This window comes from Phacochoerus africanus, chromosome 6 (genome assembly GCF_016906955.1).
Source record: "Phacochoerus africanus isolate WHEZ1 chromosome 6, ROS_Pafr_v1, whole genome shotgun sequence".
NCBI classification, from domain to species: Eukaryota; Metazoa; Chordata; class Mammalia; order Artiodactyla; family Suidae; genus Phacochoerus; species Phacochoerus africanus.
Window position 1 is genome coordinate 2,257,471 of NC_062549.1, and position 8,378 is coordinate 2,265,848.

The following is an 8,378-nucleotide window of genomic DNA, read 5'->3' on the forward strand; positions in this document are numbered from 1 at the left end:
AAGACGATGCAGCTGCTTTGGGGGAGCCCAGCGGCTCCTCAGAAAGGTAACCGCGGAGTCACCACGTGACCCAGCCAGGCCGCTCCTAGGAACGCCTCCGAGAGAAACCCCAACACGTCCACACACACACCCACAGCTGCCTGTTCAGAGCAGACGTACCTGAAACCAGCCCCGGCGGACAGGACACAGCCCGACCGTCCATCGCCTGATGCAGATACAACCGTGGTCCACCCCCACAGCAGGACGGGGTTTGGCCGTGAAAAAGGAAGGAAGCCCCGCCACGGGCCTCGGGGGCACGGACCTTGGCAGCAAGAGGTTCCACGAGAGACGCAGGACACGGGCCCCCACGCCATGCGACTCCGTTGGTGCGAAAGGTCCAGAACAGGCAAAGGCGGGCACAGAGGGCAGGTGCTTGGTGGCGACGGGGATGGCTGGGGGGCGGGGCGGGGGTGACGGGGTGTCTTGGTGCCGAGAGGAAAACCTTCTAAATCTGACGGCGCCCTGTGAGTGTAACTAAAAAGCCCGACGCCGTAAGTCGATGGGCTGTGGGCGGTTTGTGACCTACTCCCCAAGCAGACTGCGTTTATGTTAAACAGCTGTCTTCAAACACAGTTAGCCAGGTTTTCCTCGCCAAGTCCCTCTGGGAGCCTGCGTGACCTGCTGTGACCCAGGTGTCGGCCAGGTGGGCGCCTCCCACTTGACCTGCCCCTCCCCACCCCAGGCATCGGCAGAACCGCAGCCAGAAATGGGCTCCTGGCTCCTCAAAGGCCTGGTGGGTGCCAGCCCCTGAGAACAGCCCCCTGGAGAGGCATCGAGGAGCCTGTAGGGGCTGTGGGGTCCCCGTGGAAACAGCCCCATCACCCACGGCGGCTTCCCCTGAGGACAAACCTTCCGGAAGACCCCCGTTGGGGTGGAGGGGGCTCTGAGAGCGTGGTGCCTGAGCCTCATCTTGCCTTCTTTTGCTCCCAGGTATCATCCAATCTTTCAAACAGGTAAAACCAGTATAATTTTTAAAAGAGGAAAGAAAAAAGAATTATAAGACTCTTTTTTACCATCTGGTGATGCTAAAACGCAAATTTTTAGAATTTTGTTTCCACCAGGCCACCGGGGGGTGGAGAGCACCCCCAGGACCCTCGCTGGGGGCAGGGGAGGGGCCAGGCCGCTGGAGCCAGGAACCACGTTGACAGCAGCGCCCCTCGGCTGTGGCCGTGGCCAGGACAGGGAGGCGGCGGCGTGGCAGGTGGGGCGGCGGGGGTGGGGGCGCTTCCTGGCTGATCCTCTTCATTCCTCTCCCTTTCAGGACTGATTTCCGCCTCAATTTGGGTAATTACGCTCTACTCAGAGTCATTTCTTTCCTTCATTCAAGGAGGGGAAAAAACACACACCGACTCTCTCTGGGGTAGGAAATTCTTTCAGACTCGGCGCAGCTGCTCTCTGCACGGGGCGGGGGAGGGTGGCACTTCAAAGTGAGGCTCTCGTCCCTTGAAAGAAGCCACGTCCTTTCTCATCCACCCAGGGCTCCTCAGAAGCCCAGGCCTCAGATCACGAGGTGACAGCTGATCCCAGACTCCCAGGCCGGCCGGTGGGAGGGGACAGTCACCGTCAGCTGTCCTCCCCAGGCAGGAGGTAAAGAGACGGGGGTTGGGGAGGGGCACACTGCCGAGGCCAGGAGGCCAGGCAATGCCTTCCCAGAAGCCCTGGGCACACAGGACAAGGGCACTGCCCTCGCGTCACAGATATGGACCTGAGGCCCCAGAGGGTAAATGGTTTCCCTGACTGGTGCCCAATCCTGGGCAGAGCCAGGCTGGCACCCACGTGTGCCCTCTGCTCCTGTGCCCACTGGAGAATGTGGCCAACCTCTGCCAGCCACCTGGGTGCTGTACAGGGGACAGTGGGGACCCAGCTTGGGATGAGGCCCCAAGGAGCTTAGAGTCGGAAGGAGAAGAAAACGAGCAGCAGCCACGTGGCCGAAGCGGGCGAACGTTGAGGTGGGCAGCGGAGCACGGGGCGAGGAGATGCTCTCCCAGCACCACACACACGCGGGGATGCTTCTTGGACCAGGTGACTTTGGGGCAGGGCTGCAGATGGCTCGGGTCTCCAAGGCGGGGGGGCTGGCAGGGCGGCCAGGTGGTCGGAACGGCAGAGACAGAGGAGTGGACGTGGGGAGGTCCAGGGCTGGAGGAAGGGCGGAGACCAGTGGGTCACCAAACAGACTCGAACCTCCCCCAAAACCACGGCTCCCCCCAGGGCGCTTCAGAAGCCCGGGCCTCAGATAGCAAGGTGACAGCTGACCCCAGACCCCCAGGCCAGCCCGTGGGAGGGGAGAGTCACCCTGGGTGTCCTCCAGCCCAACTCCAGAGCCGTTAGTGTGATTTATTGATCTGCCTGGAACGTCACAAGTTTTTCAAAGTCTCTTTAACTGGGTATCAAAAACACCCACGCCAGAAGCCACAAATAATTATCACATCCGTCGGGCCTTTCATGTAAGGCCGGCACTGTCTTTCCTTCCAAGCTGCTCCGCGTCAATTTCCAACTTTTTCTCCCTCCGCTTGGAACGAGCTCGCCGTCCTCAAAGAAGGCGCCAGCCCAGGGTTTCGGGGCGCGCCAAAGCGGGACCCTGCAAGTCTGTGATTAGAATACAAGAGGGAGGATCAAGGTAATTAATTTTTTCAACTTAAAAAAATTTTGTTAAGTTTCCCCATCAGCTCCTGCAAAGCCATGTGAATTATATCTGCTTATGTAAATAAAGCTAACGGGTGATAACATTAATTAGCAGCATAAAACTTTTGCTCATCCGGCTGCAGATAGCAGGGCGTTGGGGGAGAGGATTAATTTCTATTTTAATTAGAAATTTTACATTTTCGGCAGCTTGGCCTCTAGCAGTGAACAGTGTCGGAGCCCTTGTCAGAGTCCAGGTCCCTCCAAACCAAACGTGTTGGCTTCCAAAAGGGCACGGGGCACCTCTGCCCTCCAGAGGGCTCCCCCTCCAGCCAGCGTGGAGCTGGCGGATCACAGCGAAGCAGCAGATGAGAAGCATCCTGGCGGGTCGGCCCACCCGCCTCCCACCTCCAGCAGAAGCAGCCCTGGCGGGGTCCCAGCTGCCACTGGGTCAGGTGGGGGACAAAGGGGAAGCAGTGAGGGAGGAGCTGCAGTGGGTCACCTGGTGCCACCCCCCCGTGCCCCTCCCCCTCCAGGGGGGCGTCTGTCTGTGATGAGCAGAGGCACGCAGGGTGGTGCCAGCCTCACCACCTTAACGGGAGGGGGCAGTCGCTGACCTCTGCTCCCCGAGAGTTACCTTGCAGACTCCACCTGGAAGCAGTGAGGGGCCTGGGGACCCTCGAGTCCTCTGCAGTCTGAAGGCCCCCAGCAGGGGACATGCTTTCAGAGCTCCCTGTCTGACCATGAGCCTCCAATGAGGGAAAGGAAAGGAAACTGTTCCTCCCTCGTCCCTCTTAATCCCACTCTGGATGAGAGCGCTGCAGAGCGGGGCCCGCGGTGCTCAGATAATAGCTCCTTTCTCTGTCAGAAGCTGCCTTTTCCGCTCCCTGAGAGGCTGCTTCCAGCTTCCCCTCAACAGCTCTGGCTGTTGGGAGCATCTGGAAGACACTTTGCAGGGAGCAAGCGAGTGTGCAGCCGTCTGAGCCCCCCGAGCCCCCTGAGCTCTCCCTGGTCCTCCGGATGCCGTGAGTAGGTTCCAAGGAGGCTGCAAATGGGAGCCACAGCAGGTGGAAGCTAGGACAGATGGGAGAAGGACTTCCTGAACCCCAGGGGGCAATGCCAGGAGAACCCCCAGCCCAGAGGGGTCCCCAGCCCTGCTCAAGCTCCACCAGCATAGATTTGCGTTTCTGACCACTGAGCCTATGTCCTACCAGAGGGAGAGGGGCCCAGCCTCACACAGGGTCCCACCCCATCAGGGTCCCCATCACACACGAGGGGACTGGGAAGGGAGTACGGGTGGCCCCTTCCCCTACTCCGACAGTGTGCCCCTTCCCTCAGAGCCACCCCAGGGATGGCGAGAGACATAGCCCAATGCCAGGGCCCAGCAAGGGTGACAGTAAAGCCGCCAAAGCTGGACGCCCCACCGTGGAGCTGCCCACCTCACCTCCAGTCACTGAAGATGCTGCGTGGCTGGTGTCCTTTAGCTTATCAGGGGCCCATCTGGACCTGGGATCCCGAAAGTGGGGTCTGAAAGTCTAACTCATGAGCTCTGGGTCCCTGGACCCCAGAACAGGGCCCGGCCCTCAGTGGGTGCCCAGGAGATATTGCGTCAGGATACAGACAACACGTGGGCACCCACATGGGCCAGGCCCTGTGCCCAGGGTTTTGGGTCCACAGTCTCACTGAATCTTCCCAACCACCTGTGAAGGTGGGGACGCCCCCTTTCCCAGACGGGGAACCTGAGGCTCGGGGAGATCGGTGAGCCAGAGGTCAAGAGCCCTGCTCGGAGTCCATGCCCTCAACCCCCGTGCTAGGAAGGCAGAGGGAGGGCCGAGGAAGACAGACCTCGCCAGGCCGTCCTCCAGACCCAGGAGCGGGAGCGAGGAGCACAAGCCTGTGTGGGAAGGGATGCAGGAGACGAGGCAAGACAGGAGAGAGGGGGAGGCAGGCTGGCCGGGATCTAGGGTCTGGATTTAGGAAGGAGACGAGTGGCCCTGATGGGGGACGGAGCTCAGGAGGTGGCTTTCACTCTCAGCCTGAGTGTCGGGGGCCTCGACTAGGCCCCTCCATTGCAGAGAAGAGGAAACTGAGGCCCAGAAGGCTCACTGGCCATGGCCTATAGTACAAACGAGCCAGGCTAATTTGAGATGAGGACTCCGCATCTAGCCCAGTAACTGATGGACGGGCAGATAGATGGATGAACAGGTAAGACCTGGTACATGTGCACAATGAAATATTACTCAGCCATAAAAAAGGATGGAATAATGCCATTGGCAGCACCATGGATGGGTCTGGAAATTATCGCACCAAGTGAAGTAAGTCAAACCGAGAAAGACAAATACCTTACGATACCCCTTATATGCGGAATCCAAAAAGATGATGCAAATGAACTTATGTATGAAACAGAAACAGATTCACAGACATAGAAAACATGGCGACCAACGGGCAAAGGGAGCGGGAGGGATGAACTCGGAGTTGGGATCAGCAGATACATGATAAGGAAAGGGCTCCTGTACAACACAGGGAACCGCTGTAAATACCCTGTAATAACCCATAATGGAAAAGAATACGAGAAAGAATCCATAGGTGTATGTGTGTGTGTGTAGCTCAGTCACTTTGCTGTACACCGGAAACTAACAGAACATTATAAATCAACTCTATTTCAATTTAAAAAAGGAAAGAGAAAGAAAAGAAAGATGGCTGGGTGGATGGAAGGATGGGTGAGTGGGCGGGTGGATGGATTAATGGACGAATGGGTGAGTAGGTGAGTGGGTGAGCGAGCCTGTCCCACCCACGCCAACAGCAGCACCCCCTCCCTGTGGTCGGGCAGAACAGCAGGCTCTGCACCTCCGTGAGTGACCTGGCCGTCACGGGCCTCTTCCTTCGGCTTCCTTAGCGGGGAAAGGGATAATCACTCCTGCTGGCAGGCCCTCGAGAAACCACAGACAACACGCAGCAGCATCTGGCACACAGTAGGTGCCTCATCAGCACCAGCTCCCGTCTGCCATCGCCACGTGGGTGCCAGCGACACCCTCCCCTGGGCGCTGCAAGGCCTCCAGCTCTGAGCCCAACAGGGGCCCCCGCCCTCCCCGCAGCCCCCCGGGAGGCAGCATATGTTCATCAGCTCCGGGCTGCTATTTTTATGCAGCGTGTTCCTTCTGAGCCTGAATGTTCAAGCAGCTCTGACACCCAGGGACCCGCCAGCTCTGCCCCATCGCGGCCAGCAGGAGGGGCAGTTGCCTCCTAGGCCCCATGAACCTCCCGAAATCCCCGGAGATGAAGGCTGGAGGGGCTGGAGCGGTCCTCTGGCCCCTCACTAGTCGGTGGTACTGCTGAGAGGTCAGTGAGCATCCAAGGTCACTCAGGAGTCAGGGGCAGGGCCCAGGCCAGGAACCCAGTGACCTCACGCCATGCAGCCTGCCTGCAAGCCCGTGTCCTGGACAGCTGGCCTCGACCCCACAGCAATGCAGAACCCTGGGTGTGCCAGGCCCAGGGCTGGAAGGAAGAGAGGCCCCCGCCTCCGGTGAGTCTGGGGTCCGGTCAGCTCACCTTTGAGAGCCGCCCTGCCCCCCTGGTTTGGCCACATGTGCCTGGGGCTCAGGTGGCTCCTGAGGGGTTGGGAGTGGGGGAGGGACCCCCCTCGGGACATCTTGAGTGGAATCGGGGATCCAAGCGCTCCCTAGGGGGCAGGTGCCTTTCCTGCCAGCTGCTCCTCCAAGCCAGGTGTAGTGCCCGCCTGGAGGCCTGGCCTCTCCTCCGAGCCCCACCCTATTCAACGGTCCATCCGTCCAAAGGTCCTGACACCTCGGATCTGTGTCCTGAGTCCATCCTGCCTCTTGTCTGTCCATCCCAACGGCATCCACCTAGGCCCAGGTCCCCACCAGGGCCACGGGGAGAGGGGTGAGGCCTCTGTGACCAAAAAAAACCCAGAAAGCCCCCAGCTGAAGAAATCTTTGCCGAGCTGTGGCTGCAGCGTAGGCACAGGCCAGCCTTTCCTCCGTCCCTCTGAGCTGGCCTCTGGGTCAGCAGCACGTGGTGATGAGACAGCAGCTCCCACAACGGGAGAGCCACCCTGAGGAGTGGGCCCTGCCGAGGCCTGAGCAGCAAACTGGGGTGGGGAGGACCCAGGGAGGACCCCGTGGGGTCTGAGAGCAGACAGGGGAGGGGCACCGGGCTGCCCCAAGGGCCTCGGCACCAGGCAGGCCTGGCGGCAGCCCCTGGTCATCCTGGAGCCCTGGACAGGCCAGCTCCAAACCCCGAGCCTCTATGCCCTCCTCTTGAAAACCGACCTTGGGGCCCTTCCGCAAGGTTTGCGGGAAAGATGGGGCCAGTTTTAGAACTCTGCAAAGGCCAGCACCTCACAGACACTCTGGATCTCCAAGACCTCGGGGGCGGGGGGGCGCAACTGTCCCGTGTTCCAGTGAGAGGATGGGTCCTGGGAGGTGACGAATGCCCGGGCCCACGGGGCTGCGCAGTGGGCGGCAGTGGCAGGTCTGAGCCCGGGTGCCCTGATGCTGCAGCCTTGCCACGGCCTCTTCCCCGTTCTACACTGGCCTGGCCTCTGCGGTCTCAGCACCCAAACCCAGGAAGGACCCAGGCCCAGGAGGGTCACAGAGGGTCACAGAGCCAGAGGTGACATCTGGATGCTGAGGCCACACATGGGGATGCTGCCAGGGCCACGTTCTCCTGGGCAAGGGCGGCTAGGTGACCTTGTTACTCGAAATAGAGCCACAGGTGCTCTTCCCCACACCCCCCGGGAGCGGGGCAAGGGGCAGCTGGGGTGCCAGGCTCCCGTGACAGTGAAAGGACTGCCCGCGGACTCGTGTGAGGCCAGCGGTGCCTGGCTCTGGATTGGGACCTGGTTTTCGGGCATGTGACCCTGAAGGGCAGAGGCCCAGGAGCAGACTTGGATGTCACCGCTGTGACCTGTGCTCGAGCATCAGGCCCGTCACGGGGCCCTGGTTTGGCCCCATCAACACCAAAGAGGCAAAACATCAAGCGAGTTACTGCAAAGGTGGCTGTGTTACTATGTGGGTCCCTGAAAGCATCTTGGGGAGCCCCCTTGGGGTTCCATGGGCCCCACTTTGAGCGCTGGCAAGTTAAGGTGTGAGCTCCGGGAGGGCAGGCACTTCCTGGGTTTGGTTCCTCCAGGAGCAGCACCGGCTCTTAGGGGCAGGTCTGTGGAGTGAGGCATGATCCCACTTTACACAGAAGCCCCAAGACAGAGGGTGCTGGACCCAACCCCACACGCCAGCCCGCCCTGCCCCCCGGGCCCTCGCCCTGTTTGTCCTTGTGCCCAAATGCCGTGTCCCCACACCTCCTCCCCCCAGTTCAGGCTCAGCCACGAGGTGCCCTCACCCCAGCAGCCTCCACCCTGCCTCCCAGCCACCCTCACCAACCACAACCCTCTGCCTGCGTGTCTCCCACCACTGTGACCCAGGCTCCTGCGGGAGGGACGGCTTCTCATCCATGGTGTGTCGCCTGGTCTGCTCGTGAACCTCAGCCTGCCCCGGGCGGCCTCTGCACGGCCCATGTCAGGGGCCTGGCTGACCTGAGCACAGCCCCGGCCGTACCCCTCTGCAGCGGTGGAAACACGGGGACCTCGCCCTGCATTCCGCAAGTCTGTGATGGAGTCTGCACCCCGGGCTCAGCGGCCAGAGCCACGGATAATGGACACAAGCCGCCGTCCCTCCCTCGGGGCTCAGGGAGCCAGCCAGGCT